Source organism: Cervus elaphus, chromosome 7 (genome assembly GCF_910594005.1).
Source record: "Cervus elaphus chromosome 7, mCerEla1.1, whole genome shotgun sequence".
In the NCBI taxonomy this organism is placed as follows: domain Eukaryota; kingdom Metazoa; phylum Chordata; class Mammalia; order Artiodactyla; family Cervidae; genus Cervus; species Cervus elaphus.
In genome coordinates, this window is record NC_057821.1 from 19,440,464 (window position 1) to 19,462,300 (window position 21,837).

Genomic DNA, 21,837 nt, shown 5'->3' on the forward strand with positions numbered 1-21,837 from the left:
TTAACTATAGGCACTATGTTATATAGTAGATCTCTAAAAATTATTTTTATAATAGAAATTTTGTACTATTTGATAATACCTCCATGTTTTTCTCTCCTGCCAGTCCCTGGCAATCACTTTCAACTTTCTAGGTCTATGAGTCCAACTGTTTTAGATTCTTCATATAAGTAGTATAATGTAGTATTTGTCTTTCTGTGCCTGGATTATTTCACATAGCATAATGTCCTCCAGGTTCAACCGTATTGTTGCAAATGGAAGGATTTCCTTTATTTTTAAGACTGAATACTAATATAACTGTATGTATGTCTTTATCCATTCATCTATCAATGGTCATTCAGATTGCTTCCACATCTTGGCTATTATAAACAAGAAATTTCATTTACTGATTCTATACTGCTAGATTATAAAAATATATAAATTTTCATTTCTTAACTGTATACCCTGTGATCTTAATACAGTCTTTTCTTAGTTTCCAGTAGTCTTTAAACTATTATTATAATCATTCTTTAGCATTTTCTATATATAAGATTATATAATTTGTGAATAAAAACAATTTTACTTTCTTCTCAATTAGAATATTTCTTTTATCTTCAGTTGCCTTCCTGCACTAAGACACTCAGTATTACATCAAATAGAAGTAGCAAGAGAAAAACATCATGCCTGTGTTCTTGATCTTACACGGAAAATGTTCTAATATATGAACTATGATACATGCAGTTTTCATAGATAATCTTTATCAATTTAAGCATATTTCCATTTATAGTATCTTTTTTCTTATATCTATTAAAATGATTATGGTTTTTACCACATGTAGTATTAATATAGAGAAATATATCAATATATTTTCTTAATGTTGCAACAAATATGCATTGTTCGGATAAATTCTTTATAGTCTTTACATGTATATTGCTGGATTAGATCTGCTGACATTTACCTAATAATCTTTGCATCTCACGTTCAGGAGAGAGAGTGATTTCCAGTTTTCTTAACATATGTTGGTTTGGGTATCAGGCTAATGGAGTAGGCATCAAAAACAATGCTAAAAGGTAAATTTATAGCTATAAATGCCTATACTAAAAGCAAGAAAGATCTCAAATCAATAGCCTCCCTTTACAACTTCAGTAACTAGAAAAAGGACAAACTAAACCTCAAACCAGCAGAAAGAGGGAAATAATAAAATTTAAAGCAGAAAATAATAAAACAGAGAATACAAAAGCAAAGGTAACAAGGTGGGTTCCCTGGCGGCTCCATTTGCCAATGCAGGAGACGCGGGTTTGATCCCTGGCCCTGGAAGACCTCACAAGCTGTGGGGCAGCTAAGCCTGCGGGCCACAACTACTGAGTCCCACGTGCCCTATAGCCCCCACTCCACAAGAGGAGCCGCTGCAGTGAGGAGTCCACGCGCCGCAACTCGAGAATAGGATCCACCCCCATAACCAAAAAAAGCCCTGCAGCAATGAAGACTCGGCATACCCAAAAACAGAATAACATTTTTTACAAAGTCAATGAAACCAAAAGTTGGTTCTTAAAAAAAAAAAAAAAAAGAAAATCAAGAAAACTGAAAGCGTTGAAAGTAGACAGACTCAGAAGAGAGAGAGAGAGAGGACTGAAATTACTAAAATCAGAAAGAAAAGTGGAGACACTGCTACAAATTCCAAAGAAATAACAAGGATTATAAGAAGATACTAAGAATAGTATGCCAATAAATTGGATAACGTAAATGAAATGAAACACTTCCTAAAAACATAAAACTTATGAAGGGTAAATCATGATGAAAAGAAAATGTGAACAGACCTGTAACTAGTAAGGATATTGAAAAATTAATCAAAAATCTCCCAACAAAGAAAAGTCCTGATGAGTTATACTAAACATATAAAGAACTAACACTAAACCTTATCACAACTTTTCCATAAAGAAAAAGAAACACTTTTAACTTGTTTTATGAGGCCAGCATTACCCTGATAAAGACACTACAAAAAAAGGAAACTACAGACCAATATCCCATATGAACATTGTTTGCAAAGATCTTCCTCCCCAAAATAGAAGCAAATAGATTTCAGCAGCATATAAAGAATTATATACATCATGACCAAGTGGGATTTATTGCCGGAATACTATAAAGTTCAACAAAGAAAAATCAATCAACGTAACATGCTATATCAACAGTATGAAAGGAAAAATAAAAACACATGACAATCTCAACTTACGCAAAAAGAAAAAAGTACTTGACAAAATTCACTAATAGGATAAAAACACTCAACATAATAAAATCCAATGTGAAAAAAACACACAACAAGCATCTACTCAATGGTGAAAGACTGAAAGCATTTAATCAAAGACCAAGAATAAGGCAAGGATGTCACTTTCACCTTTCTATTCAACGTAGTACTAGAAGTTCTAGTAAGAGCTACTATGCAAGAAAAAGACAAGAAAGGCATCCTAATTGGAAAGGAAGAAATAAAACTGTATCTTTTTATAAATGGTATGAGTTTATATGTAGAAAACACTAAAGATTTCAAAAAGAACCTGTTAGAACTAATAAATGAATTCAATGAAGACACAAAGTCAGTGTACAAAAATCAGGTGCATTTCTGTGTGTGTGTGTGTGTGTGTGTGAAGTAACAAGACAAAAATCAGGTGCATTTCCGTGTGTGTGTATGTGTGTGCGTGTGTGTGTGTGTTGGCTGCTTGGTCATGTCTGACTCTTTCTGACCCCACTGAGTGTAGCCCGCCAGGCTCCTCTCTCCACTGAATTCTTCAGGTGAGAATACTGGAGGGGGTAGTCATTTACTTCTCAGGGGGATCTTCCTGACTCAGGGATCAAACCTGGGTCTCCTAAATTGTAGGCAGATTCTTTACCATCTGAGCCACAAGGGCATTCCTATACATAAAGAAAAATAATCTGAAAAGGAAATTATAAAATCATTTCCATTTATAACAGTCTCAAAAAGAATAGAATGCTGAGGAATTATCTTAAGCAAGCAAATTAAAGACCTGCACAATGGAAACCCCGTCAGTAACTCTCCTTGCCTGTTTGCCAACACCAGTGCCTGCCTGCCAGCGGTTGTACCATACTGCTGTGCTTTCCAAGGTGCTGTACTGTAAGATTTAAATGCTTATTTTTTGTTTTTATGCATTATGTATGAAAAGTATTATAAACTCATTACAGTATAGTACTATATAGACAATCATGTTAGTTTGGTACCTAGACTAACTTTGTCGGAATTAGGAACGAATTGGACTTATGAACACCCTCTTGGAATGGAACTCATTACTTACTGTATTATTAAAATGTCAATAACACCTAAAATGACCTACTTTAAATACAATCCCTACAAAATTCTAATGTTTTTATGTAGAAATAGAAAAACCCATTCTAAAAATTGTATGGACTCTTCAGAGGCCCTAAACAGCCAAAATAATCTTGAAAAAGAATAAAAGGGGAGGACTCCTGATTTCAAAACTTATTGCAAAGCTACAGGAATCAAAGCAGTGTGGAACTAGCATAGGAAAAAACACATCAGACCAATGGAATAGACTAGACAATCCAGAAATAAATCCTCACATATACAGTAAATTCAATAAAGGTATCAAGACCACTCTATGGGGAAACAGCAGTCTTTCAACAAACGATACTGGAAAAGCTGGATATTCATATGGTAAGGCATAAAGGCACATCCTTAAACCATATACAAAAAAATTAACTTAAAAATGGATCAAGAACTTAAACATAAGACTTAAAACAATGTACACCATTGACAGATATGTAAAATGGTAGAGCCACTATGGAAAACTGTATTGTGTCCTCAAAAAATTAAAAACAGAATTATTACATAATTGAGTAATTCCACTTCTGGGTATAATCCCAAAAGAACTGAAAGCAGGGTCTCAAATAGACATTTGTATGCCTGTGTTCATAAAAGCATCATCCACACTAGCTGAAATATGGAAACAAACCAACTGTCCATCTACAAATGAATGGATAAGTGAAATATGGTATGTACATAAAATGGAATGTTATTCAACTTTTAAAAAAAGCAGGGAAATTCTATAGTATGCTAACATGAATTAACTTTAAGGACATTATGCTAATGAAATAAGCCAGATGTAAAAAAGACAAATACTACAAATATTTTTATGAACAACTCAGTAGTCAAAATCATCATAAACACAGAAAGTATAATGGTAGGTAGCAGGGTCGGGGGAGGGGAGAATGGAGCTGTCACTCTTTGGGTACAGAGTTACAGTTTTACAAAATGAAGAGAGTCATGTGGGTAGATGGTGGTGATGGTTACACAATAATGTGAATGTATTTAATATCACTGAACTGCATACTTAAAAATGGCTAAAATGGCAAACTTTATGTTATATGGATTTTACCATAGTAACAAATTAAAGATACATATACAGGACAATAGGAGGAATGCAAAACATATACTTTCAGATATAAAGGCTATTTATTATAAAGATGTTGATTTTCACAAAGCTAATCCATAAATTCAATATAATTTCAAAAGGAAGTAAAATGCATAAAACCACCCTAAGAGAATTTGAAATAGATTAATGAGGAAGGGACTATCTTATATCAAAATACAGTATACTTAAAACAGTGTAACATTCAGAAATAGGTAAAAGTTTTGTAGTAACCTTTCATGGCATTAATCATCTCTCTCCTTTGCCACACTTCTAACACTGGCAACTTTACATTTATTGAATGCCTGTCTCAACTGCAAAGGTATCCTACTTTGCAACATATCACCTGATACACAGTAGGTACTCAAGACCTAGTTGCTCAGTGAATGAATGAATAAATAAATGAAAGGAAATGGAATGCAACAATATCACCATGTATATATAAGAATAATACATGTATTCTCAAATCAATGAGGAAAGAATGGATAATTCAATTAGTGGTACTAATAAACTAGCAACTTGGGAGAAAAAAGGAGTTAGCTCGTAACCATACATCACTTATAAAAATATTTTCAGATTGTTGGAAGATCTAAATGTCAAGGTAAAACTATGGGCAAAGAACAAAATCAAATACCATTCTTAACTCATTACTTTTTAACAATTGCAATTTAGCTAAGCATACAGAATAAATATAATTCCCAAGAAGCAATGTGAAATAGAGAAGAACAAGTAAATTACAGCTTTAGTTAAGTATTATTTCATCGTAATTACAGTGACCAGACATTTCAGGCTGGTTGGAACAATGTTGGATTTATTTTCCAGTCCTAGGTACTGGCAATTTCAAATCTCCTCTAAAATTGGATCTCTGTATTCTATGGAAGCAGCCCAAACTGAGAGGTAGGAAGTTTTGCCTCTTCAGACTGTTTGCAAACCTCTCATTAACTTTGATATACAAACAGACTGTCAGATAATAGTAAGGCCTTTTTCAATTCTATTTTCCCATTCAAAATTGCTTCAAAAGATGACTTCAAATGGCTCCACGTCTGTCTCCATACTAAACAGGAACAAAAGCAGGAAAAAAGCCATGGAGCTCATCTACTTCAAATGTTTACCCTAATGCCTGATTGCCTACTCCAAAGTCCAACGAAGGAAATAAGTGACAGAACAGAGCAGGACAGAAAAAGAACTCTCTTTTTTTCTTCTTTCTTTCTTACATTTCTCTTTGACCACTGGACCTTTCCTGAGACCAATGGACTTTATATATTATATTATCTGGAAAAAAGTGTTGGTTGAAAATTGCTGTAATTCTACAAAAGACTTATCAGATTAGCATTTCATTTGTCATTGGTGACTGTTCATGGGGGAAAAAGAAAACAAATCCAAATGTACTGGCACCCTATGCTTTGGAACACCCTGATACCTGATGCAAACAGCCAACTCATTGCAAAAGTCCCTGATGCTGGGAAAGATTGAGGGCAGAAGGAGAAGAGGGCATCAGGGGATGAGATGGTTGGATGGCAGTACTGATGCAATGGACATGAACTTGGGCAAGCTCTAGGAGATGGTGAGGGACAGAGAGGCCTGGTATGCTGCAACCCATGGAGTCGCTAAGAGTCGGGCATGACAGGGCGAGTGAACAACAATGCAGAGTGACTTATCTGAATTCACAAAAATAAACTTTAGGATGGAATTTAAATAATGCATCTGAATTCATACAAGTAAATTTAGGAAACAATTCCTTTCTTACGGGAATTTTCTTTGCTTTTCAAAATTATTCAACACTGCCTAGAGACGTATCAGTTGAGAAATTAATGTTATGACTGTTATGACTGTTATCATCTCTTTACAAAAAAGAAAAGTAAGACTTAGAAGCAAAAGTCTCATGAATAATAGAAGGGTGAGGGGGTGCAGTCTCCTAACAGTAAACACACACACACAGTTAGTGGTTATAATCTTCATCTGCTTACTTTCAGCCCCATTCTACTTCACTGCTCAGGCTGCAAGACTCGCTTAGGTTGAGGAGGCAGTGCAGAAGTTCTAAACTTGAGGAACAAATGATTTGAAATAAATTCCTTTTTTTCTTACTAATACTCCATATAACTTGCTCAGATCCTCAACCCAGATAGTCTCCTGAAGTCCTAACTTCAAAAAGTGTTTTGAAATGTAAATTAATAGTCTTTCCCTTCCCTAGTGGAAATTTTCCTTCCAATATAGAATATTTGGAGAGCAGGAGAGGAAAGCCACACAAACCTGAATTTCTGATTACCTATCATATTTGAATCATTTTAAGTCTGAAAATGAACTGCACCACATACTTAGTTAAAATGCTAATGGGGATTCACTCCTGCATGATATGAGAGCAACAAGTCTTCTGCCATCTCCCCCAAACTATACAGCTTAACATAAGTGTCAAAACCATTTCAGCATTCAGAAAAAACCACAAGCTTACAACAGATTGAGATGTGGCTGTTCATAAAAATCACTGCACTAATGAGTAAGAAAAGCATAAGAAAAGCACAAGGTGATCTTCCTGAGTCTTCTGAGAAACTCTCAGCTCTCTATATGCAGTAGTTCAACTAGGGCAAAACAAGGTAAGTAATTGGAAATTCAGCTGCTGCTATTGAAGAGGATCTCACTTGATCTACAACATTGTTAGTGAAAATGGTGATCTTAGTGGCACACGAAGGCCACTCTCCCCTAGTCTGAAGTATTGTTGTTTTTCAGGTAATCAATCAACAGACTGGCAGGCAAGCCAGGAATTTAATAGGTAGGTTTGGGAGGTGAGACAGCTTGATGAGAGCAACAAGTATCCTGCACTGATGAGGTCGATATATGTAGAGCAGAGAGTGGGAAGGGGTAAGCCACTCACACACCTTCAGTAAACAGAACCTGAGCTAAGACACAGAGGAGACAAAAGAACCCAGCAGAATACCAAAGCCAGGAGAAACTTAAAAACAGCACGAACACTGAACATACCCTCCAAACTGCACAAAGATCCAAAACTAGACAGGGGAAGCCTTACTAGCTCAAACTATTTGAGTACAATTTCTGACCAGGAGCTGAGTGAAGAAGCAGCTAAGTAGAAACGGAGGAAAACGTTTAGGAAGCCAGGCTTAAAATTAAAGAGAGTTGGAGAAAAAAAAAAAAGTTAAACAGAGAGATCAGTGGCCACACAGTTTGGGTGGAGATTCAGTCTAAATAATTACCAAATACACAAGCAAAGAACAACAAATCTCAGGAGAAAACCCAGGTTCTAAAACTGCTATGAAATATTATCTAAAATGTCCAGAATTCAACAAAAAGAAATTATAAGGCACACAAAGAAACAAGGAAGTATAACCTACTGACTCAGGGAAAAAAAAAAAAAATCAACTGACGCTACCTCTAAATGTTGGGCTTAAGAGATAAAGATTTCAAAGCACCTATTTTAAATACATGTATAGAACTAAGCACTGTCACCATGTTTAAAGAAATAAAGGAAAGTATGACAACAATGATTTACTAAATAGAAATTATAAAAAAATATTACTTAATAAACAATGGAATTTCTGGTGCTGATGAGTATAATAACTGAAACGAAGAATAGACTGGAAGGATTCAACAGCAGATCTGAGCATTCAAAAGAAAAAAATCAGTGACTTTGAACTAGACCTACAGAAAGTACCCATTCTGAAAAACAAAGGAAACAATGATTGATAAAAAAATTAACAAAACCTGAGAACATAAAGTATACTACTTTAAGTATTAAAAAGAGTACCAGAAGTTGTTAGAGAAAAAGAAAACAAAAATATTTAAAGAAATAATGGCTGAAAACCAAATTTGATGAAAAACATTAACCAATAGAACCAATCTCAACAAACTCCACACAGGATAAACCCAGAGATTCATAGCTATACATTTTATATGTCAAAGACAGAGAAAATCTTAAAAGTACCAAAATAGAAATGACTAGTTCCATATGATATTAAGAGCTGATTTCTCATTAAAAACAAACAAAAAATGATGCCGAGAAGCAATGGAATGACATGTTTAACGTTCTAAAAGAAAAAAAATCATCAATCAAGATTTCTATAGCCAGTAAAACCATTTTTCATAGATAAATCTTCAGATAAACAAAAACTGAGAGAATGTGTTGCTACCAAATCTGCCTTATAAGAAATAATAAAAGTAAAAAAGTGAAAAGGAAACCTACAGAATGAAAGAAAATAGTTACAAATCATTTATCACATAAGGGGTTAATATCCAGATATACTGATATATAGAATGTGTACTCTTCCAGAAAATTGCAGAAGAAGGTAAACTTCCAAACTCATTCTATGAGGCCACCATCACCCTAATTCCAAAACCAGACAAAGATGCCACAAAAAAAGAAAACTACAGGCCAATATCACTGATGAATATAGATGCAAAAATCCTTAACAAAATTCTAGCAAACAGAATCCAACAACATATTAAAAAAATCATACACCATGACCAAGTGGGCTTTATCCCAGGAATGCAAGGATTCTTTAATATCCGTAAATCAATCAATGTAATACACCACATTAACAAATTGAAAGATAAAAACCATATGATTATCTCAATAGATGCAGAGAAAGCCTTTGACAAAATTCAACACTCATTTATGATTAAAACTCTCCAAAAAGCAGGAATAGAAGGAACATACCTCAACATAATAAAAGCTATATATGACAAACCCACAGCAAGCATCACCCTCAATGGTGAAAAATTGAAGGCATTTCCCCTGAAATCAGGAACAAGACAAGGGTGCCCACTCTCACCACTACTATTCAACATAGTGTTGGAAGTTCTGGCCACAGCAATCAGAGCAGAAAAAGAAGTAAAAGGAATCCAGATAGGAAAAGAAGAAGTAAAACTCTCACTGTTTGCAGATGACATGATCCTCTATATAGAAAACCCTAAAGACTCTACCAGAAAATTACTAGAGCTAATCAATGAATATAGTAAAGTTGCAGGATATAAAATTAACACACAGAAATCCCTTGCATTCCTATATACTAACAATGAAAAAACAGAAAGAGAAATTAAGGAAACAATACCATTCACCATTGCAACAAAAAGAATAAAATACTTAGGAGTATACCTACCTAAAGAAACAAAAGACCTATACATAGAAAACTATAAAACACTGATGAAAGAAATCAAAGAGGACACAAACAGATGGAGAAACATACCGTGTTCATGGATTGGGAGAATCAATATTGTCAAAATGGCTATTCTACCCAAAGCAGTCTATAGATTCAATGCAATCCCTATCAAGCTACCAACGGTATTTTTCACAGAACTAGAACAAATAATTTCACAATTTGTATGGAAATACAAAAAACCTCGAATAGCCAAAGTAATCTTGAGAAAGAAGAATGGAACTGGAGGAATCAACCTGCCTGACTTCAGACTCTACTACAAAGCCACAGTCATCAAGACAGTATGGTACTGGCACAAAGACAGAAATATAGATCAATGGAACAGAATAGAAAGCCCAGAGATAAATCCACGAACCTATGGACACCTTATCTTTGACAAAGGAGGCAAGGATATACAATGGAAAAAAGACAACCTCTTTAACAAGTGGTGCTGGGAAAACTGGTCAAACACTTGTAAAAGAATGAAACTAGAACACTTTCTAACACCATACACAAAAATAAACTCAAAATGGATTAAAGATCTAAATGTAAGACCAGAAACTATAAAACTCCTAGAGGAGAACATAGGCAAAACACTCTCCGACATAAATCACAGCAAGATCCTCTATGACCCACCTCCCAGAATATTGGAAATAAAAGCAAAAATAAACAAATGGGACCTAATGAAACTTAAAAGCTTTTGCACTACAAAGGAAACTATAAGTAAGGTGAAAAGACAGCCCTCAGATTGGGAGAAAATAATAGCAAATGAAGAAACAGACAAAGGATTAATCTCAAAAATATACAAGCAACTCCTGAAGCTCAATTCCAGAAAAATAAATGACCCAATCAAAAAATGGGCCAAAGAACTAAACAGACATTTCTCCAAAGAAGACATACAGATGGCTAACAAACACATGAAAAGATGCTCAACATCACTCATAATTAGAGAAATGCAAATCAAAACCACAATGAGGTACCATTACACACCAGTCAGGATGGCTGCTATCCAAAAGTCTACAAGCAATAAATGCTGGAGAGGGTGTGGAGAAAAGGGAACCCTCTTACACTGTTGGTGGGAATGCAAACTAGTACAGCCGCTATGGAAAACAGTGTGGAGATTCCTTAAAAAACTGGAAATAGAACTGCCATATGACCCAGCAATCCCACTTCTGGGCATACACACTGAGGAAACCAGATCTGAAAGAGACACGTGCACCCCAATGTTCATCGCAGCACTGTTTATAATAGCCAGGACATGGAAGCAACCTAGATGCCCATCAGCAGATGAATGGATAAGGAAGCTGTGGTACATATATACCATGGAATATTACTCAGCCATTAAAAAGAATTCATTTGAACCAGTCCTAATGAGATGGATGAAGCTGGAGCCCATTATACAGAGTGAAGTAAGCCAGAAAGATAAAGAACATTACAGCATACTAACACATATATATGGAATTTAGAAAGGTGATAACGATAACCCTATATGCAAAACAGAAAAAGAGACACAGAAATACAGAACAGACTTTTGAACTCTGTGGGAGAAGGTGAGGGTGGGATATTTCAAAAGAACAGCATGTATACTATCTATGGTGAAACAGATCACCAGCCCAGGTGGGATGCATGAGACAAGTGCTCCGGCCTGGTGCACTGGGAAGACCCAGAGGAATCGGGTGGAGAGGGAGGTGGGAGTGGGGATCGGGATTGGGAATACATGTAAATCCATGGCTGATTCAAAGAATAAAAAAAAAATAAAAATAAAAAAAAATAAAAATAAAAAAATAAAAAAATAATAAAATAAAAATAAAAGCCTTGTAAAAACATGGATGACAAAAGGCTAATTTGTGGATATCTGTGCTTATTGGTGAAAATGTACATTACGTGTTTGTGTATATGCAAAATAAATTTATAATTCAGCAAGTGTCTATTAGCTATTATAATTTAGACTTGGACTGATACTTTGATATTCATTAAAATGGTTTATTTAAAAAAAAAAAAACAAAAACCCATGATGATTTTTATAAAGAACAAAGAAACTTAATAAATATTTGGCCCCAGAGAAGACACACAGCCAACAGGTACACACCAAGATGCTTAATATTAGTAATGATCAAAGAATGCAAATCAAAGCCATAATGAGATATCACCTCACATCTGTTAGAATGGCATCATCAAGCAGACAAGATATAAAAAGTGTTGGCAAAAGTATAGAGAAAAAAGAATCCTAGTACACTATTGGTGAGAATGTAAATTGGTGCCGCCACTGTGGAATATAGTATAAAGATTCCTCCAAAATCAAAAACAGAACCAGCATATGACCCGTTAATCTCGTGTTTGGATATATATCCAAAGGAAATGAAAACAGGATCTTGAAGAGACAGCTGTACCCCCATGTTTACTCTTTATTATTCACAATAGCCAGATATGAAAACACACTGTCTATCAATGGTTGAATGAATAAAGATATAGTATATATATCACAAAGGAGTGTTATCCAGCTATGAGAAATCAACCTGATGTGAACAGCTGACTCATTTGAAAAGACCCTGATGCTGGGAAAGATTGAAGGCAGGAGGAGAAGGGGATGACAGAGGATGAGATGGTTGGATGGCATCACTGACTCAATGGACATGGGTTTGGGTGGACTCTGGGAGTTGGTGATGGACAGGGAGGCCTGGCGTGCTGTGATTCATGCGGTCGCAAAGAGTCGGACACGACTGAGTGACTGAACTGAACTGAACTGAACTGAACCACTACATTATACTGCTAGAATATTTAAAAGACTTTGCCCTGGTTGTAGAAAATAAAGGAATCAGAAGTTAAGTTAGACAATGAAAGATAAACGCTGAAGTGAGTTACTTACTGACAAGGAACCCAGGTGTTCAAGTTTTAAAATCTTAATTTACATTTGGCTACATGTTTGTTACCTCTTTCCTTCATTTTAATTCCCTAATACTTATCAAACATCTAGTATGTGCTAGATCCAAGAGATAACAAAAAATCAAAATCTCTGAAAACAAAAGGCTTAGTTAGACTTCTATGAGGCCATAAATTGGAAAATAATTATACAATTTAATTGCTGTATGAGGGATATACATAAGATTGGATGGGAATGGAACAGACACATACACTCCAGAACTTCCAACAAAACAGGCCAAGAACTAGATTGTCCAGGATTTCTGCAGTACATGGTTCACAGGGGGAGATGGCTTGAAGGTGAGGAGAGAATTCTGAGCAAAGCAGTGGTCTGATCATTTTGTTGCTTTGTCAGCTATATGGACGATGGATGAATTGGGGCAATGTAGGAAGAAGTACAGCTCAGTACCAGGGACAGGGCAAGAGGCAGAAGACAAAAGAATCCAATTCCATTACGATAACACTACAGATGAAAGATTAAGGCTCAACCAAGACCATGGAAGTAAAGGACAAAAGAAGATGAAATAAATAATGTCAGTTAGCTAACAGAAAGATAGGCTATTTTAATGAAGAAATTTATCATTATAGAGAAAATTAAGCAATAATCCGCCTACAATGAGGGAAACCTGGGTTCGATCCCTGGGTTGGGAAGATCCCCTGGAGGAGGGCATGGCAACCCACTCCAGTATTCTTGCCTGGAGAATCCCCATGGACAGGAGATCTTCTGGACCCAGAGACTGAACCAGCATCTCTTGCATCTCCTGCATTGGCAGGCGGTCCTTTACCACTGCCCTTGATTCACCTATAAACAGCTAAATCTATACTCCTATGGCTATACATAACTAGAGAAATAAAAATCACAAAAACATGAATTTGTATATTTTCAGTTTCCTCATACAGGGCAATTTATAGGAAAGTGCTTCATTTTTAACAAACATATATCATATTCTAAACTTAGATGTATACATTAACTTAATCCTCCCCTAAACCCTGTAAAAGTTCAACACTATTATACCTATGTCGTGCTAAGCTGCTTCAGTTGCGTCCAACTCTTTACGACCCCATGGACTATAGCCCACCAGGCTCGTCTATCCATGGGATTCTCCAGGCAAGAGTACTGGAGTGGATTGCCATGCCTTCCTCTGGGCGATCTTCCCAACCCAGGGATCAAACTCGGGTCTCATATCTCCTGCATTGGCAGTTGGATTCTTTACCACTAGTGGCACCTGGGAAGCCCCAGAGGAAATCAAGGCTCTGAGAGGTTATGCAATGAGTCAAAGATCACTGGACAATACAGTTTGTTCTGCTTTAGCCCTTATTTTGAGAATGTAAATGTGTTTCAATGCAACTGAAATAGCAAGGAACAATGTGGGCATAACTACATTTCGTATTTGCTTATAAGCAAGTTCATTCAGAAGAAACATACAGTAACTACAGAAAACTGCACCCCATTGTCTTTCACCCCATGGCACAGAGCCAGGCTGGAATACACCAAAAGCACACACCGCAAACATCTCTGTACCAGCTACCAGCCCACCATGTGCAATGTGAATCACATCCACTCACATCTGATGTCACCTTTAGATTGTAGTCAGCTTCTTCCCATTACTCACAGGAACTTACAATCCTGCAATCGCTTCCACAAGGGAGTAACATATTTTGCAATATTAAGTGTCAAATGTATTGCAATATTTATTTATTAATCTTTTAACATTTATAACTTTTTCACTATATCACTGACAAGTCTCTGAGTATTGTGCTATAATCTCATTTTCTTATAAATCCTACGGTTTTCCGTGTGTGATTTTGCATAGCACGATGGTTCTTTTTAGCAACGAATATGCTGCATTATAGCAGAACTCTGCATTAAATCAGAAACTCAGTGGCATCTAAGTTTGCTCATATCAAAGTCAAAGCTCTTAAGTTACAGGGGTCACCCACCTTCATTTATATACTCACCCCAAACTGTTAGCACATGATATGCTCTGTGAACATCTTAAACGTCCAATTCTCTTACATGAACTGCTGTGACTATACATATTCATTCATTCAATTCTTCAATCCAAAGGCCTTAGAATCAATTCTGACTTTTTTCTTATGGTCCACATCTGATATGTTAGTAAAGATTGCCAGATACCTTCAAAACATTTCTAGAAATTGATCACTTCTCACATCTCCAAAAGCTACTGCCCTGGTCCAAGCTACCGTCATCTCCGGCCGTGGCTCCTACACTAGCCACCTATCTGGCTTTTCTGCTTACACCTTTGTCTCATCTCATGTCTTTCCTTCACAGTTGTGTGTGCTTAGTTAGTCATGTCTGATTCTTCATGATCCCATGGACTGTAACCTGCCAGGCTCCTCTGTCCATGGGGATTCTTCAGGCAAGAATACTGGAGTGGGCTGCCATGCCTTCTTCCAGGGAACCTTCCCAACCCACGGATCAAACCCAGATCCCCCTCATTGCAGGCAGATTCTCTACCATCTCAGCCACCAGGGAAGCCCTCCTCCACAGTTAGAGTGTGCCTTTTAAGAACAAACACATTCCTCCCCTAATCAAAGTCCTCCAATTAAATAATAATAATTATATATATATTTAAATAAAATCACTACTCCTGGCCATGGTCCACAAGGTCTGGTTTCTTGGCTCTTATCCACTTTATTCCTTCTCTCTTACCAAACAGTCATCTTACTGTTCCTTGAACAATCAAAACATGTTCCTACCTAAAGGCTTTTATATTCACTATTCCCTCAGACGGGAGTTGCTCCTTCCCCAAATATTGGCATAACTTCATTCAGATCTCTGTTCAAATATCACCTTTCAAATTGGTCTTTCTTGGCCACTACACTGAAAGTAGTCACTTCTATCATATTGTATCCCTTTGGCCTGCTTCATTATTCTTCCTAGGACTCAGCACTATCAGATATATCATATATATACTTATTTGCTATCTACCTCTATGACTAGAAGATAAGCTTCATGAAGACAGAAACTTCATCATGCGCACAGCTGTAGCCCCAGTGGCAGGGAAGGTATACAGTAAAATTTATTGAAAGCATTAGCTCTTAATTATGACATTAATAGAGACAAAAGAACTAGTCAGAACTGGTCACTTAACAGGGACCAAGAGACAGACATCACACTATATTTCTCATGTTCATTAAACAAGTTTAATAAAGCATACTAAGTAACAGAATATAGAGAAACTGGTGATTAAACCTTCATAGGAGCTATATATATATTATTCACTATTAAATGGAAAATGACTGTGCAGATCTGTATTACAATAAAGACAGGTCAAAATTTATTGATAAACATTTACAAAGTACTATATTGTTTGAGTTGCCAAGTCCATACTTTCATAATTACAACAGTTTCAAAAATTCACTCTCTCCATTAGATTTAGTTTTTTCCTTACTAACATGAGACGGGGATTTTTCTATAACCCCACCCTGTCTAACCATGTATTTCCATGAATCATCCTTCAGCATACAAAATGTACTCAGACAATGACTTGTAAATTTGAAAATCCTTTATATAATTCATCTACTTGTTGTTGACATGATATAGAAGAGTATATCCATCACATTATTGAAATTTATAGAAAATTCAATTTGATTTCATCTTCATATTAAGAATCATCTTGGAATAACAGACTCTTTATTATGAGGAAACTATGAAAAAGAAAGGAAAAGAAAAGACGATAAAGATTCTCTAGCCCAATGATTCCTCCTTTTTAAGCAGCTGGAATCCTGTCCTTAACTGGAATCACACATGAAAGCCCAGCATGTAAAACTTAAACAGATGCATTTCAGGCATGGCGATGGAGGGAAAAGGATGCGTTGAGAACGCAGAGGGACTTTGAAATCTCGACTGTTTATTCCCCTAGGATTCAACATCCATCCTATTTACTATGAGTATCTCTAGGAAACTCCACGGGACAAAACACCTAGTCAAAGTGCTGCTTGATAGGTAGATAAGGAAAAGGAGGTTCAAAGATGAGGAGAGGACATTAATTTCTCATAAAGAATAAGAAGATTTTGTGTTACAAACAAGTGATTGAGAATGTTGTTTTTCAATGAATGAAACAAAATAAAAGACAGACTAATAAACAAGACTAAGATCCCAGGGTCAACCACGCATTAGGGCAATGAAGTTAGCTAGAGGCTAGTAAGAGGCATTCTGCTGAAGAGCATCAGGAAAAATTGCCTTCAATACCCATCAGAGGCCATTCTACTCTGAAGTGGCCAATTTTCACTTTTAAAATATTCATTATAGCAAATAATTCATCTCACACTGAAACATAATAAAAATAAAACCAAACAATACTTCTGAGAGTAAACAAAATATTCATAATTCCTCAGCATGACCCAGCTACACTCTAGCCAAAAAAGCAAAACAGAACATAGCTTGTCACAAAATGGTCAAGAGAACAGATCTCATGGCCAATAATTACACTACCAAGCTACATGGACCATAAAAAAACCAGCTCCTTTTGCATATGTAACTTGTTTCCCTCAATGCTCCAGACTAGCTCAGCCGAAGAAACCCACATCCTAAGCCACAGAATAGAGCCACCTGGCCTTGTTCTTATCACAGGATGACAAAATGATTTCAATCCCCTAATGTCACGCAGACATCCTCAACATTTGTATAGAGTTTTTTAACTAACAAAACTGTTGCATCCTTCCTGAGTTCAAGAATGGTCAAAAGGCTCGATGCAAACACTTCTTTGGATAACATTTATTACCACATTTAAAGGCACAGGCTCAACGACAGACATACATTTCAAAACACTATCTCCATTTTTTCCCCCCTTTTCTGTTCGGCTTCTCGCATGAGAAAGCACGAGTTCAAAAATTTCTGGGATCTCTGTTTCTAAAAATGTTTAAATCAATGCAGTTTTGCAGTACTCATTCACCAATCCAAATAAAATATTAACAATTTTATGAGCATGACAAGAAGCAAGTTTTTTGTAATGCTCCAAGTCCATGATAGGATCAGAAACAAGTGTGAGAAAATAAAATACACAACATAAAAAAGTATCCAGCACTTCTCTAATATATATAATAGAATAATGAATTTTTTGACTTTTGATGAGAAAGATTTTTGGAATTACTAACTTGAAAGAATAATATATAATTTTCTTGATTAAAAAGTGTAAGTAATTCTGTGGCTTTCTTTTTTAGCTACTCCACATTATTTGCAACATTTTAGTTTCCTGATCAAGGAGGGAAGCTGGGCCCATGGCAGTGAAAGCACTGAGTCCTAACCCCTGGACTTTCAGAGAATTCTCTACTGTGACTTTGTAATACCCTAATTTCTACAGTACTATGAAAAGAAAACATGATTTGAAAATACGTACAAGTTGAGATACAAGTACAAAGAATTTAAGAGCCATCATCATATATCCTGGTCTCTGCTGTTTTGATCAGAGAATACTCATAAGTAAATGGAATTTAATTTCTAATCATTTTCAATGAAAATGCAATTAGCTGGTGAATTTTTTTTTCTCTTAAAAATAATGACAGGGACTTCCTTAGTGGTCCAGTGGCTAAGATAGCACGGGAACTAGATCCTGTGTGTGTGTGTGTGTGTGTGTGTGTAATGCACAGGGCCCAGGTTCGACCCCAACTCAGGGAACTAGATCGTGTGTGTGTGTGTGTGTGTGTGTGTGTGTGTGTGTGTGTGTGTAATGCACAGGGCCCAGGTTCGACCCCAACTCAGGGAACTAGATCGTGTGTGTGTGTGTGTGTGTGTGTGTGTGTGTGTGTGTGTGTGTGTGTGTGTGTGTGTGTGTGTGTGTGTGTGTGTGTGTGTGTGTGTGTGTAATGCACAGGGCCCAGGTTCGACCCCAACTCAGGGAACTAGATCCTGTGTGTGTGTGTGTGTGTGTGTGTAATGCACAGGGCCCAGGTTCGACCCCAACTCAGGGAACTAGATCCTGTGTGTGTGTGTGTGTGTGTGTGTGTGTGTGTGTGTTAGTCACTCAGTCGTGTCTGACTCTTTGTGACCTCACAGACTGTAGACCGCCAGGTTCTTCTGTCCATAGAATTTTCCAGGCAAGAGTACTAAAGTGGGTTGCTATTCCCCTCTCCAGGGGATCTTCCTGATCCACAGATCAAATCCTGGTTTCCTACATTTCAGGCTGATACTTTACCATCTGAGTTACCAAATCCTGGGGGCCTAGGTTCTATTCCTGGTAAGGGAACTAGATCCTGCATGCTGCAATTAAAGAGCCTGCACAGCCAAATAATTAAATAAAATATTTTCAAAAAATAACGATGACAATTTCATTTTTCCTTCTTTCAACTTCAAAGGATTATTATTAACTTCTATTACATTTATAGATACCACTGTTTTTAAAAAGAAGTTTTAGTAATGTCATAATAATTTAAAAGGCTTTACAATTAATATAATTCAAAGTGTGTAAGTCGCTCAGTTGTGTCCAACTCTTTGCAACCCCATGGACCGTAGCCCACCAGGCCCCCCTGTCCATGGGATTCTCCAGGCAAGAATACTGGTGTAGTTTGCCATTTCCTTCTTCAGGGATCTTTCTATCCCAGGGATCACACCTGCGTCTCCTGCATTGCAGGCAGATTCACCATCTGAGCTGCCAAGGAAGCCTTGGAAGCCTTAACTCAGAAAAAGGAATGTCAATTTTTATGTTTTAAAATGTCATACTATGTTAAAATGCAATAATTAAAATCAGTTTCCAAAAATAAATATATGAATGAACATTTAACTTTCAAGTGAAATTCTCTCATTCTGGATGAGTCATTCTCAAACCTTACTGCACATCAGAATCACCTGAAGATCCAGAAAACATACAAGTGCCAGAACTCCACCCCTAGGACATTCTGATTCAGTTGGTCTGGGCAGAGTTCAGGCATCAATACTTTCAAAAACTTTTTAGGTAAATCTAATTTTAGTCAATCATGATAATCACTGTTCTAGATTATGATCAGCATTCTAAAACATAGCTTTCTAAAACTATAACTTTTGAAAATCACTTAATATATTTATTTTATAATTTCAATCTGTAACGCCATCACACTTCCCAAACTCTGATCTACGTTCATTTCTTAACCTCTACATTCTTTGTTATCAAATGAAATAAAATGGATTATTTAATAACGAATCTTCAAATATCCTTTTTTGATTATACAGTGTACACATCTATGTATCTAAAATGGTTCTGTTAACTGTTACGCAAAATTATTTCTAAAAAATTATCTAAGTCATGATACCATTAAAACTTCCATTACTGATTCTTCCCTTTAAAAATGAAGCACAGTTGATTTACAATACTGTGTTAGGCGCAGCTGTACAGCAACGTGATTCGATTATATATCTATTTTCTCAGATTGTTTTCCATTTTATATTATTATAAAATGTTGAATATATTTCCCTGTGCTATACAGTAAGTCCTTGTTGTTTATCTAGTTTACGTATAGTAGTCTTTTAATCCCATACTCCGAGTTTAGCTCAGTCCCCTCTTCCTCTGTTTTTTTTTTTTCCCCTCTTCCTCTTTGGTAGTAACAAGTTTGTTTTCTGTATCTCTGAGTATATTTCTGTTTTGTATGTAGGTTCATTTGTATTTTTTTTTAGTGCTATATATAAGTGATATAACATCTGTATTTCTGTCTCACTTAGTATGATATTTTCTAGATCAATCCATGTTGCTGCAAATGGCAATATTTCATTCTTTTTTATGGCTGAATAAGAATCCATTTTGTGTGTGTGTATATCTCATATCTTCTTAAATCAATTGTCTGTTGTTGGACTTGCACTGTTTCCATGCCTTGGTTATGATAAATAGGGGTAAAAGACCTAAAGAGACATTTTTCCAGTGACTGTCAGCATCACCAAAAGCTAGAAGAGAAGCAAGGGACAGATTCTCCCTCCCAGAGCTTGCAGGAAAAAAAAAAAAAAAAGCCTGCTGACACCCTGATTTAAGACTTCAAGCCTCCAGAACTATGAGACAATAAATTAATCTTCTTTTAAGCCACCCAGTTTCTGGTTTTGTTACCAGCTGCCCTAGGAAATGAACACAGTACAATTACAGTTTATGAAACAAAGTAGTATAAGAAGTATTTCATATTTACAAAAAGAGGGAATTTTTTTTTTAATTAAGAAAAAGAGACAAAAAGGCAAATAATAGGGATCCTGATGGAGCTCCAAGATTTACTTGTTGATTCCATTTCTGCAGCTGTAAACAACAACTTCTTTCAGGGTAGCTCCAAGTTGTGAGCGCTGTTGTGAGGACAATGTAATTCTCACATACAACAATACAACACACACAGTTATTAGCTGTAGTTATCATAATGTTGAAAATTGCTCTTAAATTATTTCCTGTGAGTCTATTATTCCAAAAACAATTATACATTTCCCAAAGACAAGAACTATATTTGTAATCCCTACAGAAACCCAACATAAGGCTGAGTAAAGACTAGATATAAAATAAACACTTGATTTAAATTAAATAATCAACTCAGAGCTCTTAACATAACTTATTCAGCAAACTATATATGGGGGTGGTTTAGACGCTAAGTCATGTCTGACTCTTATGACCCCATGAACTGTAACACGACACGCTCCTCTGTCCATGGGATTCTCCAGGCAAGAATACTGGAGTGAGCTGCCATCTCCTTCTCCAGAGAATCTTCCCGACCCAGTAATCAAACCCATGTCTCCTGCATTACAGGCAGATTCTTCACCAACTGAGCTACAAGGGAAGCCCCAACTGTGTGTGTGTGTGTACACACAGTGAAAAACGGCTCTTAGAATACTGTATCAATAAACTCACTGTGTTCTGTCTATCTGCACTGCATCTTCTTGATCTTGCAATAATGTTCAAGTTTATCTGACACACACACTTAACAAAAACAAACACAAGTTTTACCATGAAATTAATGAAATTAAGCTTCATGTCGCCTCATTTGTATTGACTCTTTCCATGGGCCTGGTGAGATCTAAGATACATGGTTATATGACTTCATTTAAAAATCAACATAAGTAAAGCATTTTCATTATAGTCAGTTAAGAAGGTTGTCACCTTCCGTATTAACTTCCCTCCATCACAGTTCCCTCTTGTTAGTGACTTTGAAGTGGCCACAGGCAGTTTAAGAACCTAGCTGAGGGAAGGATGAAGTGGGGGTGCCCTTTGTTTGGGTTGGTGTGACACAGTCAGTGGTTAACCGTCACTTCCTTGTATGGTAGTATACTGGAGCTGCAGTGTACAGCAGTGGCGTCCAGAAGTAGGCCTGCATCCCACCGTACTGATTCATGTATGACGGTACAGAGCCAGGCGTCATATCACGATACAAACGCGCTGAAGAGCTCCTGGCACCAACGCCGTGCA

General features: G+C 36.4%; 1 protein-coding gene across 5 annotated transcripts in view; it reads right to left on the bottom strand.

Moving 5' to 3' along the window:
- SUPT3H (SPT3 homolog, SAGA and STAGA complex component) overlaps positions 1–21,837 on the bottom strand; it is a 381,938-nt gene that overhangs the window by 222,027 nt on the left and 138,074 nt on the right. The window lies entirely within an intron of this gene.